The 22,251-nt window shown below is 38.3% G+C and overlaps 1 long non-coding RNA gene across 1 annotated transcript in view; it reads left to right on the forward strand.

Moving 5' to 3' along the window:
* The window catches only part of LOC139075548 (uncharacterized), a 91,895-nt gene that overhangs the window by 31,801 nt on the left and 37,843 nt on the right, over positions 1–22,251 (forward strand). The window contains exons 3-4 of the long non-coding RNA XR_011526043.1: positions 6,698–6,803; positions 9,423–9,549. This is a non-coding gene — a long non-coding RNA (uncharacterized lncRNA). The remainder of the gene's footprint in view (positions 1–6,697; positions 6,804–9,422; positions 9,550–22,251) is intronic.

The following is a 22,251-nucleotide window of genomic DNA, read 5'->3' on the forward strand; positions in this document are numbered from 1 at the left end:
GCCAGGAGTACCTTTCATGCCCCTTTCCTCCTAATCAGCTCTTTTCTTTAGGATGTGCTTCCAAGATCATCTCTTCCAGTTTAGATGCCCCTCCTATGAATATCCATAACCCCCTGGGCTGATGTCTATCATCGTACTTACTATCCACAGCATATTGTGTTGAAGATGTCTATTTACTTCTTCTTTTTCCCCACTAGAAGACCATGTCATCTTTGCCTTTGTACCTCCCTCCAGAGTTCAATACAATACTTGGCAGCTAATAGGCACTTAATAAACATTTGTTGGATGAATGAATTTAGGTTTTTTCTTACATTTGCTAGTAATTACAATAGCTATCACTTGTTAAGCAGTTTTAACATGCAGGCACTGTAGTAGATGCTTTATATTATCTGTCTCATTTAATATTCACAGTTGTCATGGGAGTAGGAATCACTATCCTTGTTTTTACCGATGAGGAAATAGGCTTAGAGAAGTTCAGTAATTTATCTAAAGTTAAGTAACAGAGTAAAATCAACCCCAAGTCTGTCAGGTTCCAAATCTTTCCCTTTTTTTCTCCAAACACCACATTGTGGAAATCCTCCCTAATACCTAAGGGTGAGAGGGTGCCAATCTCAGTGTTATTCTAGGCAGATATTCAGGCAGTAAGCAGTGCCCCAAAATAAGCAGACACCATTTCCATGGCTTAGGGTTATCTTCAACTTCAGAGAAGAATCCTGGTAAGAAGCTGGAAGTATAGGAAATAGGATTCAGTCTTTCAGGAGTCCAGATCCAGAGATAGATCAGCAGCCCAGCTAAGTGGATTGGAACTCGGTGTAAAGCTCCATCCTAGCAAGGAATTGGAAGACTAAGGGAGGAACTTGAAGCCCAGCAATTGAAACCTAGCCAACATAGGGATGAACATATGACTACCCAGGGCTCACCAGATACCAAGTCTATGACAACAAGGTTAATTCTAAGTCCCACTTATCCTGTATTGAATCTTCTAGTGTATTTCCTACCCTAGACCCAGGAATTGAGCAATGGTATGAGGAGGTAAATGATGGATCCCAGGACTGGCACAGCCTATCTCCCTGGTGAATCAGGCCTCTGAGAAGAAAGGTGCTGAGCAGCTTTCTTTTTAGGTGAAGAATTCATGTCAAACAATTGCTAAATCAGTGTTTAGGAAGAGAAAGTTACTTTCCTGTTCTAACTTAATTCTTCCTAAATTTAAAAAAGAAAGAGTCTTTAATTATAGTCTGTATTGAGACTTTCTTTCTTGTCTTATTTTGTGTAAAGGAAAGCTAAAGAATGTATCCAAAAAGAAATATATCTGGGGCCGGCCCCGTGGCTGAGTGGTTAAGTTTGAGCGCTCCTCTTCGGCAGCCCAGGGTTTTGCCGGTTCGGATCCTGGGCGCAGACATGGCACTGCTCGTTAGGCCATGTTGAGGCCGCGTCCCACATCCCACAACTAGAAGGACCCACAACTGAAATATACAACTGTATCCTGGGGGAATTCGGGAAGAAAAAAGCAGAAAAAAAAAAAGATTGGCAACGGTTGTTAGCTCAGGTGCCAATCTTTAAAATGTATATGTAGATAGATAGATAGATATCTCTGATTATTTCTTACTCCCACTAAAAAGCTTTTCCCCCTACTAAGAGGCCTTCTTTTTCTTAGAAGTAGCCTAAAAGATTCAAGTTATCTTCCTTTTGTTGCTAAGTTTTATGTGATGTGTTCTCTTTTGATGACTTATTTCAAAAGCCCTGTGCATAGGTAGGGCCTTCCTTTTCTTTATCATCAGTTAGTTCTTACCTGGTCCCAGGTCTCTACAGTCTTATTCTTCCCTCAGCAAAGGCTATTGGTCCTAATCACAAGCTCAGCTTACCTTATTGTTCAATCCAGACCTTGAACAGAAGAGATTTAGGGGGCTCTAGCCTAATGCTACAGGATTCGTTATCAAGTCACCTTTGCTGCTAGTCCAACTCTGACTGCTTGCCCAAGTTCTGATTACAAATCTGTCTCGTTCTCCAAGACCCACTTGTGCTTCAGTTTGGTTAACTGAGTTTCTGCCTTGCTTCCCTGTGGCTGGCATCTGACATAGTATCTTCAACAATCAGAGTCCTGTTTTGTTATTACCAAGCTCCACTGTCAACCCTTCCCAGGGACTGGAATCTGCTCCTGAACACCAGCCGAGTGGCTAAAGTTCTGTTACCAGCTGATGGGAGTCCCTGATGCTGACTCTCTGCCTACTTAGACTTCCAAATTGCTTTCTTCTGGGTTCTCTATTTCCTTTCTTTGGAGGGTACCCCACTCTGAGTATCAGAACTCACGATATCAACTGTTTGAATTTATCTGTTGCTACACCATTTAGATATCATGCTGCTCTACACTTTCCCCCAGCACCTTGAGAGAGGACTGCCTACTCCTAACACCTTCCATCAGGCTGTACCTGATCTGATGGGTGGGTCTGATTCCAGGTACTGTGCCTCAGAAGCAGCTCCGTCAGGAAGCAGTTAACCCAACCATGTATCTAGATTTTTACTTCGTCTTTCGTTAATAGAGCTTTCTTGACTTCTAGCACTTGGTGGAAATTAAATAATGTAGAAATTTTGAGGCTAAACATTATTTTAGAGTGGAAATATTAAGTAGGAATATGAATAGAATACCAATATTAAGTCACAATGTTCATGTTAATTCAAGTAAGGTATTTTAATTTGGGACTCTATATGGAAGACTTAATTCACTTCCAAACATTGATGTCTCAGGACTTGATGTAATCCTACTCACATATGTTTCATATTATTCAGTTTAAAGGGAAGGAAGAGTAACCATTTTCTTCAAATGGGAAACATAACTCAAAGGAATAAATTTCCAAACACATGAAAATTAATTGGCATATTCTTTGGAGATAGAAAGAATTTATTTTAATCAATTTCAGCACCCATGAAGAATGAGCGCACGAGGAAGAATATTGTTTCTAGGCTGTGAAACAATGTGACAGGCTCTGGCCTCATTTTCTCTGCCTCTGTCATCTTGACTTCCCACTAACTGGGTTTAGGGTCTCTACTGGTGTGTATGGTACTACCACAGTCCCCAAACTGGTCAGTTCTGGAGGCTGGAGATAACAAAGAACCTCAGCATAGGCTGTACCCTCCTTCACTAAGCGGAGTGTCATGTCTCTACCCTTAAGCCAACAGCCATTCCTACAATATTCTTTCAAGAAACATCTAACATGCCAGGTTCTGAGCCAGGCACTGGGCAGAGGCAGAGCCATGTTTTCTGTGACCGGAAGCTTATACAATTTGGGGGCCCTGTTTAAGAAAAAAAATACTAAATTACAAACCAAAAAGAGGTATGAAAATGAATAGAAAAAAGAAATCATGACAAATTTGTTTTTAAAAGTTGATAAATACCACTAAAATGACAAAATCTAGAACAATCATATAATATTTTTAACTTACTGCCTAACAATCTCTAGTACTTTTCCCCTATTTTTTTTTGTCTGCGTACTCTTTGTTTCTTCATATAACAATAATTTTGTAAATCTTTTTCCCATAGAAATAGTGGAGACTCCTCTAGCATGGTTGATCAAAAATAAATTTTTAAATTGAAAGTTTAGAAAAATTTCTTTCAGCCTCTCTATTCATTGTTAGTAATAGCATGTAAATTTTTAAGATTTGGGAAAACCCCTATCAAGTTTCCTTCATAGATAAGCAGTAAGATTTGAGGAATTACAAATCTTCTTGCACAGGAGCTAATCTTAATACTCTGAATTATCATTGATGTTCTCATTGTAGTGGTGTCTTATGAGTCTTATCTTTATTGATTCAGTATTTTATGTTAAGTCAACAAGCAATGTAAATCTTTTATCAGTGTATTTATGTGATAACACTTTGAGATACAGAAAACACTACATACTCAACTGTGGGTATTGTTTGGAACACTGCTACAGGTTTGTTCCCCCAAAACACAGGGATGATGATAAATTCATCTGATTCTCATTAAAATGGGAGAAAAGGGTATAGTGCATTTATAATTACACAAGCGACATTGTCAAGTTCATTCTATACAGAACTTCTATTTTGTTTAACATTGACAAGAATTAAATTCTCCACTTATAATTATACATATCTAAAGACTAGAAGATTTTCCCCCAGACTAGCTTCTCGTTCCATACATTTCAAACCTAATTTCTCCTCCACTACCTGTATACTGCTATTCTGGCCACTATAGGACCTGTTCACATCATGATACAACCTCTGGCCGCTTCGTCTTAGGGTCCTGATACACCTGATGTCATGGATGACTTAGGGGTATTCCTGGGAGCCATTCCTACATTGAGATGGCTAGCAAAAACTTAGCTATACTCAAAAGTGACTACAAACTATGTGAACATTCCCACTAAACCCAAACGATGTATCTCCATTTTAACTTTCCTTTAGCTGAATCTACTTGCAGTTACTCCAACACTACACCATGAAGGAAAATGTGAGAAGCTCCAGTGAGGATACTTTTACTTTGGTTGCAAGTGAAGTTAGAATGTCTTACTTTTGCAAATATTGCAATAACATTTGACATGTAAAGACATTGCTAGGGCCCTCCTAGGCCCCTGTAAGTGAAAGGTCCCAAAGCTTAAACTTCAATAGTTTCACAGGGAATTTACTTCTGTCACAAGAGGAAAAACTATAAAACAGACATAATCTCTGCCCCAGGCCTGGCCCACCTTTTTCTGGGAGTAGGGGATGCATGAGGTAATACAGACAAGGAAATAGGCTTCCATATTCTATGATTTGTCCTTACGTCAACCCTAATATGGACACAGTGTCCTAATGCCGACTGCTGGACTCCTGTATCATGTGCCCAGATTGACATTTCCTTTCCACCACATCCCCTCTCCCCTACCCTCACCCCGTGCTGTTTGCTTTTGTTTTGTTGGAATTTTTTGGTCTTTGACCTTATTTGTCTATTTGTTGTTGTGGTTATTGTATGAGGATCTCTGTTTAGGGTCTGAGTGATCAGAATTAGAGGCACACTCTACAGACAGGTGTGTGTGATACTGAAGTCTGGCAATTTCAGGAGCAAAAGGAATTGTGGTTGGATAGGCAAAGGTGGAAATGAGATTTGAAAATGTGAGGGCACCCAAGACAGATAGAATTTGTGTGCACTTAATTATCATTTTTGAAAGCCATTTTGCGTAATTGGTATAACAAAAAGTAATAACAAAAAGGAAGGAGGATGTTTCTTTTTTTTTTTTAAATCACTTGCACAATTGAATGACTGAACTGTGGTAGTTTGTTTTTCTTGGTAAAAATAAAAATGTCCTTTAGCTAATATTCATGCTGATTATAATGAACAATAATACAAGCGAATAATATGGGACTATATCTGTATTTAGCATTAGGAAGAAAGGAAGTCCTTAAAGGAGTTCTGAGAGAAACCCTAAAGATGTACTCCAAGTTATGGCTGCAAACAGTTTTCACAGGCCTCCCACTATTGCTAAGTCTGTTAAGTATTGAACCATATGTTTCTCTCAAGTGTAAAAATATGAAATTGGAAAATTTACTAAGAAGAATTCTCCTGTTTCCCATTATATCTGTTGCTCAGACTCCTTATTGGAAAGTGCATTGGCTAATGTCCTGTGAATCATATCCATCAATGACATATTGCTCATTTTTGTTTTTTATAGTAATTAACTGTACTGGAACATCATGGTCTGGAAAATTATACTTCTTGTTTGTACATGTAGCTTAAAAGGCTGTGTAATTATTCTGGTTATAAAATATTGCAACGTACATCTGCAGACATGCTAGCTATCATGCGTTCTATCTAAGGTTAAAAGAGAGAGAGATAATATGATATTGGCCCTCAGTTTTACCAATCAAATTGACATAGTATTTTGTTCCATAGTTTAGTAATTATTTATATTTACTATCATTTTAATTGACAGAAGTTGGATTATAGTCAGTCTTCACATTTACTTCCAATTTTAGGGAATGGAGCCCTGATGTATGCTTGTTATAAATATATCTTTTAAAGCAGTCTATTATAGAACTGCAAATGAAAGTAAGTCATACATTTGATTCTTCAAAATTTTAGCGTCCTTAATTAATAGATAAGGTATTTTCAGGTAAATCAAAATTACTTTGGTCTAAGATAAACAGGTCCTCTCTAATCAATGCATATTTCATTTCTTTTGTCCAGGCGGTCTACCAGTATGTATAAGTAGAGGAACTTCTCAGTCTATTTTTCTACTCTACTTACTTAAACACACTTTGCTTGTGGTGTAGGAATCCCAGTGACTCTGAGCAAAATTACTAAGTAGGTAATGTTAGTCTTAGATGCCTGCCTCTTTTTTCCTGAAGTCACCCTTGCCCAAAGGGCCCCAATCTTAGGTACTCTATCCTAAATTTTTCCTTTCAGTTCCCAGTACTTCATTCTGTAAGATCATGGGTGTCGTAATTTCTTTCTGCGGTTTAAATTTACCCGTTCTGTGTTTATTTTCCCTAGGATCCCAGGTTACACTAGTTCATGTAATTAAAAAAAAAAAAAATCAAGGCAGATGTAGTCATAGGAGAGGGCTGAAAGAATCAGGGATCAGGGAATGTAAGAATCTACTAGAAATGATGCCCTTTCCTCATCTATATTGTCTTGATCATTCATTCACTTCACAGATACAGGCATACCTTATTTTATTGTACTTTGCTTTATTCTGCTTCACAGATATTGCATTTTTTTTACAAATTGAAGGTTTGTGGCAACCCTGAGTTGAGCAAATTTATTGGTGCCATTTTTCCAACAGCATTTGGTCACTTTGTGTCTCATTTTGGTAAGTATTGCAATATTTCAAACTTTTTCGTTCTTGTTGAAATTTCATATTTTATGGTGATGTGTGATCAATGATCTTTAATGTTATATTGTAATTGTTTTGAGGTACCACAAACCCACCCATATAAGATAGTGAACTTAATTGATAGATGTGTGTGTTCTGATTGCTCCACCAACTAGCTGTTCCCCCATCTCTCTCTCCTTGGGCCTCCCTATTCCCTAAGACACAACAATATTGAAATTAGGCCAATTAATAACCCTACAATGGCCTCTAAGTGTTCAAGTGAAAGGAAGAGTTGCACGTCTCTCACTTTAAATCAAAAGCTAGAAATGACTAAGCTTAGTGAGGAAGGCACGTCAAAAACCGAGATAGGTCGAAAGCTAGGCCTCTTGTGCCAAGCAGTTAGTCAAGTTGTGAATGCAAAGGAAAAGTTCTTGAAGAAAATTAAAAGTGCTACTCCATGAACACACAAATGATAAGAAAGTGAGACAGCCTTATTGATGATATGGAGAAACTTTTAGTTTGGTCTAGATAGAAGATCAAGACAGCCACAACATTCCCTAGCGCCAAAGCCTAATCTAGAGCAAGGCCCTAGCTCTCTTGAATTCTGTGAAGGCTGAGAGAGGTGAGGAAGCTGCAGAAGAAAAGTTGGAAGCTAGCAGTGGTTGGTTCATGAGCTTTAAGGAAAGAAGCCATTTCCATAACATAAAAGTGCAAGATGAAGCAGCAAGTGCTGATATAGAAGTGAGAGCAAGTTATCCAAAAGATCTAAGTAAGATAATTAACAAGAGTGGCTAAACTAAATGACAGGTTTTCAGTGTAGATGAAACAGCCTTGTATTGGAAGAAGATGCCATCTAGGACTTTCATAGCTAGAAAGGAGAAGTCAACGCCTGGCTTCAAAGGACAGACTGACTCTCTTGTTAGGGGCTAATGCAGCTGGTGACTTTAAGTGGAAGCCAGTGCTCATTTACCATCAGAAAGTCCTAAGGCCTTTAAGAATTATGCTAAATCTACTCTACCTGTGCTCTATAAATGGAACAACAAAGCCTGGATGACAGCACATCTGTTTATAATATAGTTCACTGAATATTTTAAGGCCACTGTTGAGACCTACTGCTCAGAAAAAAAAGATTCCTTTCAAAATATTACTGCTCATTGACAGTGCACCTGGTTACCCCACGAGCTCTGATGGAGATGTACAATGAGATTAATGTTGTTTTCATGCCTGCTAACACAACATCCATTCTACAGCCCGTGGATTGAGGAGTAATTTTGACTTTCAAGTCTTACGATTTAAGAAATACATTTCATAAGACTATAGCTACCACAGGTTGTGGTTCTTCTGATGGATCTGGGCAAAGTAAAGTAAAAACTTCTGGAAATGATTCATCATTCTAGATGCCGTTAAGAACATTCATGGGGGGCCAGCCCAGTGGTGTAGTGGTTGGGTTCACGTGCTGTGCTTCGGTGGCCCGGGGTTCACAAGTTTGGATCCAGGGCATGGATCTACACACTGCTCACCAAGCCATGCTGTAGCAGCGTCCCACATACAAAATAGAGGAAGATTGGCACAGATGTTAACTCAGCAACAATCTTCCTCACACACACACGCAAAATTCATGATTTGTGGGAAGAGGTCAAAATATAAACATTAACAGGAGTTTAGAAGAAGCTGATTCCAACGCTCATGGATAACTTTGAGAGGTTCAAGACTTCAGTGGAGAAAGTAACTGCAAATGTGATGCAAATAGCAAGAGAACTAGAATTAGAGGTGAAGCCTGAAGATGTGACTAAATTGCTGCAGTCCCATGATAAAACTTTAATGGATGAGGAGTTGCTTCTTATGGATGAGCAAAGAAAGTGGTTTCTTAAGATGGAAACTACTCCTGGTGAAGATGCTGTGCAGATTGTTGAAATGACAACAAAGGATTTAGAATTTTACATAGATTTAGTTGATAAAGCAGTGCAGAGTTTGACAGGATTGACTCCAATTTTGAAAGAAGTTCTACTGTGGGTAATATGCTATCGAATAGCATTGCATGCTACAGAGAGTCTGTTGGTGAAAGGAAGAGTCAATTGATGAGGCAAACTTCATTGTTGTATTATGTTAAGAAATTACCACAGCCACCCCAGCCTCCAGCAACCTCCACCCTGATCAGTTTGCAGCCATCAACATCAAGGCAAGAAAGATTACCACTCGCTGAAGGCTCAGATGATGATTAGCATTTTTAGCAATAAGTATTTTTTAATTAAGGTATGTGCATTGTGTTTTTAGACACAATGCTATTGCACACTTAATAGACTACAGTATAATGTAAACATAACTTTTATATACACCAAGAAACCAAAAAAGTCTTGTGACTTGCTTTATTGTGATATTGGCCTTATTGTGGTGGTCTGAAATTGAATCCTCAATATCTCTGAGGTATGCCTGTATTTACTGAGCACCTATTATGTGCCAGAAGCTGTTCTAGGCACTTGGAATGCAAAAGGTAAAAGTCCCTGTGCGTGTGGTGCTCACATTTGCACAATTTTATATCTCTTGAGAGTATGAATCATTCTTTTTCATATTGTAAATCATAACATGAGTGCATGCAATTTGGATTTCTTTTTGCAGACTGTTTCCTCTGATCATGCTTTATGTCATGTCTGTATTACTTGATGAAACACAATGTGGTGTCTGAGATACGGCCGTTTGAGTGGCCAGTCAGTGACAGACTTGCTTCTCACCTATTGAAAACAAGGTAAGAGGCTGACAGGTTGAAGTTCACCAATTACGTGGAGGTGAAGATCCAGATCAGGACCTAATAAGACTGGGCTCAGTGTACAAATTTAGCACCAGCAGTAACATAAGCAAATTCTAGGCGTTAAAATTTCTCCAGGATTCCTGAAGGTTTGGATTAAAATGCTTACTTAGATGCCCTTTTCAAAACTGTATAGAGCCATCCTTCCACAGACATTCCATGCTGGGACTGAATTTTTTAATTCAAATATTCACTTTCTCCTTAATTGGCTATCACATAGAGAAACAAAATGAAGTGGGAACATAAAAATTTAGAATAAGGAATTTGTCTGTGGAAAACACGTACTTCTTTTTTTAAATTTTAGCTAAAGCCATGTCAATGGGATTAGTCTTGTTTTCAAAACATGAGGCTGTGCTACCAATGTGTACTCTGTTTTTTCTAATAAAAATGTATATATTGTTACCATGGTCATTCATTCTTGATGTATTTTTAAAATGTCTTTGTCTTGCTACACAATCATATAAAAACTCAGGTTTAAACAATTCAAGTTTCTCCAGACAACCTAAATTAAAACATGTAAGGTTCATCTTAGGGGACAGAAAATGAATCTAAGAAGATTCTCATGGTTCTTTTGCTTCAGTTAAGTTGAAAAGTGCAAGCATCTGGAAGATGCCTAATTTTAAGTCAAAAAAAGAAAAGAGAACAGAGGGATATGATAAACTTTCCTAAAATATAGCACTCTAGGAAAAAAATTATTCACAGGAGTGTTGCATTAAGAACTTTATAAATATTAAAGTAGAATAGTAAATGTATATAATGCAATATTTATGGATTCTTAATTTATAAATGCCAATTTAGTATCCTTTCAAAATACTGAAAAAAATGACACTCTCTTCTTCTTCAGTAATGAATGAGCTCAGTTCTCTACACAGAGAGAAAGAGAAACGGTGAGTGTGAATTCATGCTAGGTAGCCAGCGTAGGAGTGTACTGAAGGAGAGGCAGAGAAGGGAGGAAGGAGGAAATGATTTCTTTGGCATGAGAAAGAACCTGGAAGGTAAAAAGAGATAGTCTCTCTCTCTGTGCCTAAGGAACACATTTTCGTTAGCTTTGACTAGGAAGAATAAGAATGTATTTAAATATTCTTCTTGTGGATGAGAAAAAAACCAATTCAATGAAACTGAAGAGCAAATCTGATGGAGAAATAGGTTTTTAAGAAATATTGAAAAATGTTTAAAGAAGATAGTTTCATTTAACAATAATTACTGCTTATTGAACCCTCATATGCTAAGCACAGCCAAACTCTTTATATATGTTGCCCAATTTCATCTTTACAACTTTGTGAGGTAGCATAATGATGTTCATGGTTTCTTTTAAGAAACTGAGGCTTTCAGAATTTTAAGAAATCCACCCAAAGCATCAGGATTTACATGCAGTTTTGCCTATTTTAAAGCCTCTGTCCTAAATATAACATTGGTTCCCTGTGCAATTGCAATACTGAGATTTGAATTCAAGCACTACAATACAATTGTATACATGGTTTATTATTTTCACTTTATAAGAATACAATAATCATTTCAGTTTACTAACATTTGTGTTGGATAATTGTGCCTAAATTTTGAGTTAACTGTTATTTCACTGTCTTTCTTTATTGCAGCCAGATCATTGTCAGGGCTTCTCTCTAGAAGCTGCATAATTCTTTTCTAAAAATTAGAGATTCTTTTCAAAAGTTCAGAATTTTAAAAAAATTGTCTTTGAAGAGTCATCTTTTACATGTTTGTGACTTGCGTTTTCAATCTATACAATTACTATTATAGAAAGAATCAGAACTTTTTTGAACTCACATTTTCTTATGCCCAAATTCTGCTGTCAATGCAGGCACATTTCACTATTTTCGAAAGGAATTTCATATGCTAGCTGACCTAAGACAATGTTGTTTAGTCTTAGGCCAAAGTTTGTCTTTGGGATTCCTCCGTCTTACTTCGAGTGCCCTTCTAACCGCCTTGGAGATCAATTCCAGGACCTTCTTGCTGACCTCTGGCTGCTCAGTGCACCTCAGGGGACAATCTACTCTGCCTTAACGTTTCCTCACTTCAGTGTCAGGCCTATTTGTCCTTGTTAAAACTCCTCTGTTCATTCACTCAACAAATATTTACTCACCACATACTGTGTCTTAAGTTCAGTGCCAGATGCTGGAAATACAGTGAGGAGGGAAAAGATACAATCTCTTCCCTCCCGGAGATGCTGTAGAAAGGAGTTAGGTACTAATTCAACAAACATACAAAAGCAACGCTGCAAATGTGAAGTGGTGCCAGGGATTCTGTACCGGGATTTGGCCACTACCTGATTCTCTCTGCATTTTCCAGTTTTCCTTTTACACACACACACACACACACACACGTGTGTGAGTACATCATACCATAAGTTGCCTGTGGATTGACTGCTCTGGGTCAGGTGGTAAAGGGGATCAGAGTATGCCACCCCACAATATGCCACTTCTGTATGTATAAAGATTATTTTAAGCTGAAGACATTTGAAATTCAACAGATGCAGGAAAAAAAGCCTCTGAGCTTTCCTTATCTGGGAAATAAGGCTGCTATAAATTCCTCTTCAGGGTGGATCTACTCCCAGAGGGAGAATGTGAAGAAAACCTACTCGAAATCCCTTCTCCAAGGGAGTTTTATGGCACTGTAGGAGCTGGAAAGACCACTCATACCTGTAGAGATAAACATTATCACAGACTCTCTTATCTCCTGTCTTTCTTCTCCTGAAAACTCGTTTATCTTTCCAAAAAAGTCGTTTGTTTTCCCCTTTCTCCCTCTCACCTTCACCTATTAAGATGCTATATAAGCCCAAAATTCTAACCTCCCCTTTAAGTTATTCATCATGGAGTTTTCCCATGTGTATGAGCATTGCACATGTAAATAAACTGGATTTTTTTTTCTCCTGTTAATCTGTCTATTGTTAGTTTAATTTGCAGGGCCCCATACACTAAGGATAAGAGGGTGGAGGAAGAGTTTTTTCCTCCCCTACTGTGCTCACCTTTGGTCGAGAAAGCTGTGGCTGGGGAAGGGAGGGCAGGGTCCTGGGTCCTACCTGGAGTATCTCCTCAGCAGGATATGGGCAAGTGGCAGTTTCACTTAATGAAACTATGGCTGGAATAACTCATGTTGAGGACATGCCACTGTCTCCAAGAAACTTTCCTAGTTTCCCCAAGCAGAGTGATTGCTCCTTGCTCTATTCCCCTCTTATATCATGTACCTGCTTCTACTGTTAGACTTACCCTACAGATTGTTTTGTTCCCGTTGTTTACATGTCCATCTGCCTCCCAAGCAGGCTGTTTCTTGAGGACAGAGACTTTGTCTTACTTACCTCAGTTTTCCTAGAACCAAGCATAATGACTGTATAGTGCCTAGGGTGAGAACTAAATAAATAATGCTAAATGAATGATAAATGAAATGACAAGCTACCACTGGAGTATCTCTCAAAAATGAATGAAATAATGAATAGGAGAGTTTTTACTGCTTCTGGGGAAAGTTGAGTGTACTCTCTCCTTAGACATTGTGCTTATCTTCTCTCCGTGGTTCTTACTCCTTGGGCATGCCTGGAGCTAATTGGCATGGTGATACCTGGGGCATGATGGCATCAACAGTAACACTACCTTTATAAGATGGAAAATCTTGGGTGGGAAGGGAGAAGAGATAGGCAAGTTTTAGCTAATGTGTATAAAGTATCTTGCAGAGTGCCTGGTGTATAGTAAGCACTTAAATGTAGCTTCCTATCCCTTCCTTCTCTTTCTCTTCCCAATTCACCCCATGTCTATCTCATGCCAACATTTCTGGGTACATATATTTGGCATATGCAATGTATGCTGCATAGACAGGCATGTGTGATAGTGAATATGGCCCAGTCGTGGAATGCCTATGCTCAGCAAGTATCTACCTGGCACTTTGGAGCCAGCCCAACTCCTCACATTTGGACTGGGGTTGAGTCTGGAAATGCTATAGGAAAGAAAGAATGGGATCTTATGGTACTGTTCAAGAGTGTAGCTTTGAAGTAATAATACAGGGAGAGTAGCACTAATTAGCTAAATGGCTCAAAGAGCAATACACTTTTCTTAAACTAATTCGGTAATGTTATTTTGTAGCAAAAATTCTGATTCTCCAGTTTTTCTATGTTGGCCCAATTCTGACTCTGTATAGATTGCATCCGTTTCTGAAGTGGTTTTCTTTGTTGACGGAGGACTATAAAATGACTACTTGGCCTGGTTTTCAGGTCCCACATGTTGTTTGGATTTTGTTTCACTTTATATTGTTCTTTTTTAGAGCCTAAAAAGGCTCCATTACTCTGCAGTCTAACTGTCTATTTATTTTCTTTATCGCTTCCCTTCTGCCTGAAGGTAGTTACCATAATAAATGTTGTTCTCCAAGCTGTACATATATTATCCATCAGTGCTATGAAACAAGGAACTATGTTTTGTCCTGAGAAGACTGCTATTGTTAAACAAAGCAGCAGGTGTCTTGAATTAGACCTTGTGGGCTGATTAAAACACTGTGATTCTCCTCCCGAAGTTGCCTTCCATTTGTTACACTTCAGCCCCTACTTCTGATTAGGTCAAGTATGTCCTTGGGAGTCCTGTGCTTAGAAGGAAAAATATGTAACAGGAAAAATATCCACTTCTCTATAATTGAGGATAATAATATTCAGGCTGGCTCACCAGCAGGGTGTCCTTCTGGTAAAGAGCAGAATAATCCTTCTATCTGTTCTTTCCAGATTGTATTTTGGCAACCATAGTCTCCCATGACCCACAAAGAACCCTTTCCACCAGCTTTTTTATGGTATGATAGACACAATATTCATTTATTAAACAGAAATGTCTTGAGCTAGCCTCCCATGAGCCAGGGACTATACCCAGGATTGGGAAGATCATTGATTGCCAGTCACTCTTTGACAAAACACATTTGCTACTTATGCAAGCAGAAGGAAACAGCTGTGCATAGCTGGAACCCTGAGTACAGGAGCATGGAGCTAGAAATGAGAATAAAAGGCAAAGTTTCCTGGATTGTTTGGTGCCTAGAAAACAGCTGAGGGAGTATTGTAGGTAGTTGGGAGAAAGACTGTGAACAACATGAGGGTAAGAACTCTGTGTTATTTATCTTTGTAAACTAGAACCCTATCTGATGAATTATTAAGAAAATATGTCAAAGATTAGGACAATGTCTTGATTCTAAGAACTAATTCTTGGAATCTTTTTGGAAATAGAAATGAAAGGATAATTGAGACGTACAGATTTTATTTATCATGAAGCTAAACTAAGCTTTAAAGGCTCATGCTCACACGGTGGGTTAGAAGTTGAAGCTGAATAAGGTTTTTTCAATAATGTTTTTTGCCCATCTGAGAAACTGTTTTGAAAGATTCTGTTGTAAAACTGCCTTCTGTTTTTACTCTCAAGAATGGAAAGCATTTACCATTTATTCCTCCCAAGGTACTTAATCAACATCAAGCCCTACTCTCTGTCCCAAGAAATACACATTTGCAGACACACCATGGTTTATCTTCAGGCAGGAGGTGTAGGCACTAGAAACATGAGGCAGCATGTTGCCTCGGAGGCTCCTGCAAAATCAGAATATACCAGGACAAGCCTTATTTCTCAGAAATTTTATTTTAGCTCCTTCCCGACTTAAAGAATATAATTACCTAAGCACTCTAAAATCCTACGTTTAACTGCAGGAATGAAAACGAGAGTCTAACACATATTGTTCCCTGTGTTTCCCCAAAAGTGTTTTATTTGTTTGTTTCTTTGTTTTCTAAAGTATGTTTTATGGTAGAGGCCATCACAATTCATCCTTAAAGTAGCCATTTATACAACAGGTTACACATTTTGTAAACAGTTATAGTATTTTTACAGTTTCTATACATCTTCCAAATTCTTGGAAAGATGCCTGCTTTATCCTAGTGATTTATCTAAACATATTTTGTGACCTAGTCCTGAACCTTCTCATGAATTTTACTATTATGTATCCTAATAGTCTCTCTCTGTGCTTCCAAAGATAGGTTCAATTCAATCAGATTTTACAAACCTTCACTGAGATCTACTATGTCTCCAACATTGAGATTCAAAGAAGGAGAAGACATATTCCCCTTCCTTAGTGTGATATTTCTCGACTGGCGGAGAGAGGGGTGTATGTCAGAACCTCCTGGGTAGTGAGAGGGAGGAAGAAACATGTATAATTTGAAAAAAGCATTTTCAATATTACAATAGAATATTTTATTCAGGAGACAAAAATATACTATTTTGTAACATGAACAACAGAAAGTAATATTTGAACAATAATTTGAGACTGGTAGTAACATGGAGAAGATGCAGGAAGTCTTAGAATTAAGGACAGCTTTGAGGGTTAAGATCCAGGTGTTTATCAAAGGAGAACATGGATTTTTAAAAAGCTGAGAAATACTGCTCAGGCTACTGGCAGAGCCTAATATGTAAAGAAAATATAGAATCACTGCATCATAAGTTTAAGAATAGAGGAATTTATACAAAGGACAAGGGAGCACCAGAGGACAAGGGACTAAGGGCAGGTGGGGGAGTTAGGAGGGTCTCACAGAGGTAGGGACATTTTAGCTGGCTCTTGAAAAATGTGCAGAAATTGAACAAGTGGAGAAGGGAGAGATGACCTATAGGCAGAGGAAACACCATGTTCAAAGGTTCAGAGACATGAAGGAGACTCAAAAGATATAAGTAGCACAGGATGCATTGGGTAGAGTTGAAGGAAATAGGGTAGAAAGATTGTGAAAGCATTGAATGGCATATCAGGAGTTCACTTTTTGTCCTGAAGACTAATGACTCTCAATCTTAGCTTCTCATCAGAATCATTTGTACAGTTTTAAAGACTGGTTTTGTTGAAGTATAACTGCATTCAATAACTGCACATATTATTTAGAGTGTATAATTTAATGTTTTGACATATGTATACATCTGTGAAATCATCACCACAGTCAAGATAATGAACGTCTCTGTCACCCCCAAAAGTTTTCTTAACCCTCTTTGAAATTCTTCCCTTTTGCTCTTCTTATTCCCCCTATCTCTAGGCAACCCTTGACCTGCTTCTGTCACTATAAATTAGTGTATGTCACTAGAATTTTATATAAATGCAATCATATACTGTGTACTCTTTTTTGTGTGGCTTCTTTCACTCAGCATAATTATTTTGAGATTCATTCATGTTGTTTCATGTTATTAATAGTTTATTCCTTTTATTGCTGAGAGATAGTCCATTGAATGGATATACCATAATTTGCCTATTCATTCACCTGTTGATAGACATTTGGATTGTTTCCAATTTTGACTTTTACAAATAAGACTGCTATGATCATTCAACTACAAGTCTTTGTATGGATATATGTATTCAATATGATAGATGTATGTTTAACTTTTTAAGAAATTGCCAAATTGTTTTCCAAAATGACTGTAACATTGTACATTCCCACCAGTGTATTGGAGTTCCCATTGCTCACATCCTCACAAATAGTTGGTATGGTTAGTTTTTAAATTTGAAACACTCTAATAGATATGGTTTTAACTTGCATTGTGGTTATAATTTGCATTTCCCTAATGGCTAATGATGTTGAATATCTTTTCATATGCTTTTTTACCATCTGTATATCTTCTTTGGTGAAATGGTTATTCAAATCTTCTGTCCATATTTGTATTGGATTGTTTGTATTCTTATTATTTTGAGAGTTCTCTGTGTATTCTGGATACATTATCTGATGTATGATTTTCAAGTATGTTCCCTGTCTTGTGCTTGTCTTTTCAGTCTCTTAATAGTATCTTTCAAAAAGTTGTTAATTTTGATGAAGTCCAATTAATTAATTATTTCTTTTATGGAGCAACTGCTGTAGTTTTGTATGTATGTATTTACTTATTTATTTATTTATTTTTTATTGAGGACGATTAGTCCTGAGCTAACATCCGCTGCCAGTCCTCCTCTTTTTGCTGAGGAAGACTGACCCTGAGCTAACATCTGTGCTCATCTTCTTCTACCTTATATATGGGATGCCTGCCACAGCATGGCTTGATAAGCAGTGCCTAGGTCTGAGCCGGGATCCAAACCAGAAATCCCAGGCCACCGAAGTGGAGCATGTGAACTTAACTGCTGCACCACCTGGCCAGCCCCTGTATTTACTTTTTAATACTAATTCCTGGACCACTTCCCTCAAGATCCTCATTCAGTTAGTCTGGAAAGAGGCTTGGGCATTGAGTATTTATAAAGCTTCAAAGATGATTTTGGTGTGCAGCTACTGTGGATAATACTGCATAAAACAACAGAGGTAGTGGGATGTTGTATTTATTTATTTGAATGCTTGTATATTTGTTTAGTTATTTCCTTATATTTCATTTTGTTCCAGAAAGACTTTAAGATAGCTTACAAGGATCCAAGATAACATAACTTGAATGTAGATAGAAGAAATAAAAGTAACATGGGACGTAAACTGGAGCCACTGATGACACTAAAAATGCATGCTGTAATGAGCTGCACATTGCCTCTAACCCTTCCAGCAATTCACTGTGTATAAGATACAAGCAAGCCAATTGCTTAAGAGTCATATTACTACTAAGACTAGACATGAATTTCTCCCAAGGAACCTCACATAGAGGCAGGAACAGTGTCCTGGACATCCACAGCAAATTTCAAGGAGCAATTTGTTATAGTAGTTCAGTGTGAGCTGATTGCATTATAATTAGTAGCAGTTCAGTAAAAGCCAATCTTTCAAGGGACCGTTACAACAAAGAATAGATACTCATTTCTCTGATGATGTAAATCAATGCAAGAGTATACTTTAGACTATCTGGAATATAAGGAAGGGTGAATGATCTTTATTTCTTTCAGGTAATGATCCATGCTTTCTCCTAGACAAATTTTTGATAAATATTGCTTGGGGGCTGGGAAGATGAGCCCAGTATTATACTCTGCTTCTCTATGCTGCTTGCTGAATACAGACCTGTGTGTTAAGGGAGATAGTTGAGTTGGAGGTTAGCATCCCTTTGAAATGGCTGTTACCTAAAGAGCCATCTCACTTCTGTCAGGAGATCAAGGGAATTTCATAAGCAGGGCCAAGAACCTACTGGAGGTTTTAAAGCATGAGATTGATGCTACTTGTATTTTAGAAAGATGATGTTGGTAGCACTGTGGAGAATGAGCATTGAAATGGGCAGAGAAGCCAGAGAGGTAGGAGACTATTGGAATAGTCCAGGAAAATGATAATAAGGGGCCTGCTCTGAGACCGTTGTAATGGAAACTGAGAGGTGGGGATTCAAGAGTTATTTCAGAGGTAGAAGCAACAGATGGAGTGATGGTTTGATATGGGGGTTGTGGGAGAAGGAGTTGAAGATGACTCTAAGATTATTCTAGATCAGCCAACTAAGAGAAAGATGGTACCACTAACTGCAATTTAGAACAAAAGAGGAAGAACAGGTTTGCCAGAAAAGATGATGGGTTTGGTTTTTGACATTTGGAGATTGTATCTTTGAAATATTCAAATGAAAATAGCAGTAGAATGTTAAAGATCTGGAACTCAGAAGAGAGGGGAGGCTGGAGATAAAGATTTGAGGACGTCAACACATAGGTAGGTGACAGTTGAAATTTTAGGAATAATCAGATTACCTGGAGAGATTTTGTAGGAGGGGAAGAGAAGAGGCTGGAACACTGAGAATAGGGAGTTTAGAAGTAATACATTTTCTAAAATATTCTTCAGTAAAGATGAAAGAATAAAAGGTTTTCTCTGTGGCTATTCCTTCATTTTACATTTGTTCCATGATGATGACCTGGTTCCATTGATTTTCAGGCTGATTTTGAACATTTTGTGTCATAAAAAACTTTTGTTATTGAATTTTGCAGCTCTTGAAAGTTATTTCTGTGATTTTTTTTTGGCCCTATGTAATTTCTGACATACCATTTTCTGGACTTTACTGATCTCACCTAAAATTATATCTGGTTTATTTTATATTTTGCATGACGTATTTTTATTAGAGTAGGAAGTCTTTTTAATTTGAGGTTCAATTTTTTCCAGGCTTCTAATATGATCTTTTATACAGTCCTTAGAATATGCAGTGACTTACATTTATAATTCCCCATACCATTATTTTCTATCAATGCCCCCATGTCGTTATTTTCTATATTATATTATTATATTATAATCACTCTTTTGGCACAGTTTGGTTATCTCAAAAATATTTTTTTAATCAGCCCTGGAATTTCTCTAAGCCTTCTTATTCAACATTCATTCATTTGCCTGTACAGACAAAAAAGAAATCTCTTCTTCAGTATCTTATACAAATATCTTTATGAATTATTATACTAAAGTATAATATGTATACAGAAAAGTGTAAGATTTATAAATGATCAGTTTGCTGAATGTTTATACAGTGAACATATTCATGTCATCTCCACTTAGATCAAGAAATAAAGCACTACTAGCACCTCAGAAATCCTCACTTTGTACCTTTCTTTCCTGGTCATTCTTCCTGCTTTCTAAATGGTAATTATTCCTCTGACTTCTAACCCGATAAATTAGTTTTGCCTGTTTCTGAGCGTCATATAAATGTTATTATACAACATACAGTTCTTGTGTCTGGCTTCTTTCATTCAACATAATGCTTTTGAGATTCTTCATGTTGTTGCATCTATCATTGATTTCTTTCTTTTTGTTGCCATATAGTATTTCACTGTATGAATATATCTCAACTTATTTTTCCACTATCCAGTTAATGGGCATTTGGTTTGTTTTCAGTTTATGTATATTGTAAATAATGCTGCCATACACATTGTAAATGTCTTTTGGTACACATATGTACACATTTTGCTGGATACATATGCAGGAGTGAATTATATAAAGAAATACAATGTTAATGGTTTCTCTGAATATCCTTTTGGATTTCATACATATACAATCGTATTATCTGTGAATAACAATAGTTTTATCATTTTTCTTTCATTCTAATACTTATGCCTATTATATGCTTTTTCTTGATTTATTGTACTTTCTAAGCCCTTCAGAAAAATAGTGAATAGGAGCAGGATCTGGGCCAGCATCCAGCACCTACAAGCATTCAGTGCAAGTGGAGAAGCTGCTTCCAAACTCCTCCTCAAGACTGTTTAGGAGTTTGGAAGATGGCAGCTTAGGAAGATCCTAAGCTCATGTCCTCCCGTGGATACAACAAACCTACAACTACCTGTGGGACAATTTCCTCTGAGAGAGATCTGGAAACTGGATGAAAAGAACCTCCACAAGGGACAACACAGACAGCAGTGGAAGGGCATAGACACAGTCCTGCTGAGGAAAACGTCATACCCTAGCTACAGCACATCAGGGTCAGGAGCAATCTCAAAGGTATGAAGCTTTTCCCAGAGGCGCAGGGGATTTGAGCTCCATATTAGGTACCCCAGCCCTTAGATTTAGCACAAGAGAGGAGATCCCAGAATACCTGGCTTTGAAAACTAACAGGGAATACACCCAGGAAAGCTACACAATTTGGGGGAAAGAAAAAACCTGCTCTTAAAGAGCCCATGCACAGGTTCACTCAACCCAGAAACCAGCACAAAAACACTAGATAGAAAAGCGCATAGTATGTTGGTAAAAGAGACTCACTTACCTAAATTCAGAGCATATCCTGGAGAGGCAGGAGGTGGCTGAGCCCACCCCTTAGGGACTGAGACACTGGCAGCAGCCATTATTGTGACCTAGTTCAGCCATGCTGACACAGACTCTGGCAAGCACCATTGGAATCCTTCCTCTAGCCTCTTAGCGCAGGCGCCTGCCCCACCCACTAGAGCACCTGAGGCAACTGACCACAGCCAGGCAGTACAGGCAGCCCATCCAGGGACAAACCCCACCCACTCACCAGGGAGCCCACAGCAGACAAGCACAGCTGGGCTTCACAAACAGCCACACGGGGAATCTGTCCTGCCTATCAACATCCTGAAACAGTTGCATACTGCCACATGACGGGCCTGCCCCACCCACCAGCTCACCTGAGGCAGCAGAGTGCATGACCATGTAGCCAGCCATACCAGGGGCCTGCAGCAGTTGTGTGCCTCCAGGCCTAGCAATCAGCAACACTCATGGCCTGGCTTGCTAATTAGCAAACCAGCACTAGTTGTGTGCCACCAGACCTCGCAGCCAGCTGTGCCAGGGGCTTTTCCACCCAATAACAAGCGTGTAGCAGCCGAATGTCGACAGGCCTCACAACCAGCTGGCCTACGGGACAGCTCAGCGTACCTGTGTGCCTACAGCCATAGCAGCCCCACCACAACAGAAGGATACACACAGCCTGCATAGGGGACACTCCTGGAGCATTTAGCATGAGTAATGAGAAGGGAGTACACTGCTGGGCCCCAAAAGACATCTGCATAAGGCCACATTTCTAAGATCAGGAGATGTAGCTGATCTACCTAATACATAGAAATAAGCACAGAGATGTAGGCAAAATGAGGAGACAGAGGAATATGTTCCAAATAAAAGAACAGGACAAATCCTCAGGAAAAGAACTAAACAAAATAGAGATAAACAGCCTACCTGATAAAGAGTATAAACTAATGGTCATAAGGATGCTCACGGAACTGGGGAGAAGAATAAATGAACACAGTGAGAACTTCAACAAAGAATTAGAAAATATAAAAAAGAGCCAAAGAGAGCTGAAGAAT

This window comes from Equus przewalskii, chromosome 14 (assembly GCF_037783145.1).
Source record: "Equus przewalskii isolate Varuska chromosome 14, EquPr2, whole genome shotgun sequence".
NCBI classification, from domain to species: domain Eukaryota; kingdom Metazoa; phylum Chordata; class Mammalia; order Perissodactyla; family Equidae; genus Equus; species Equus przewalskii.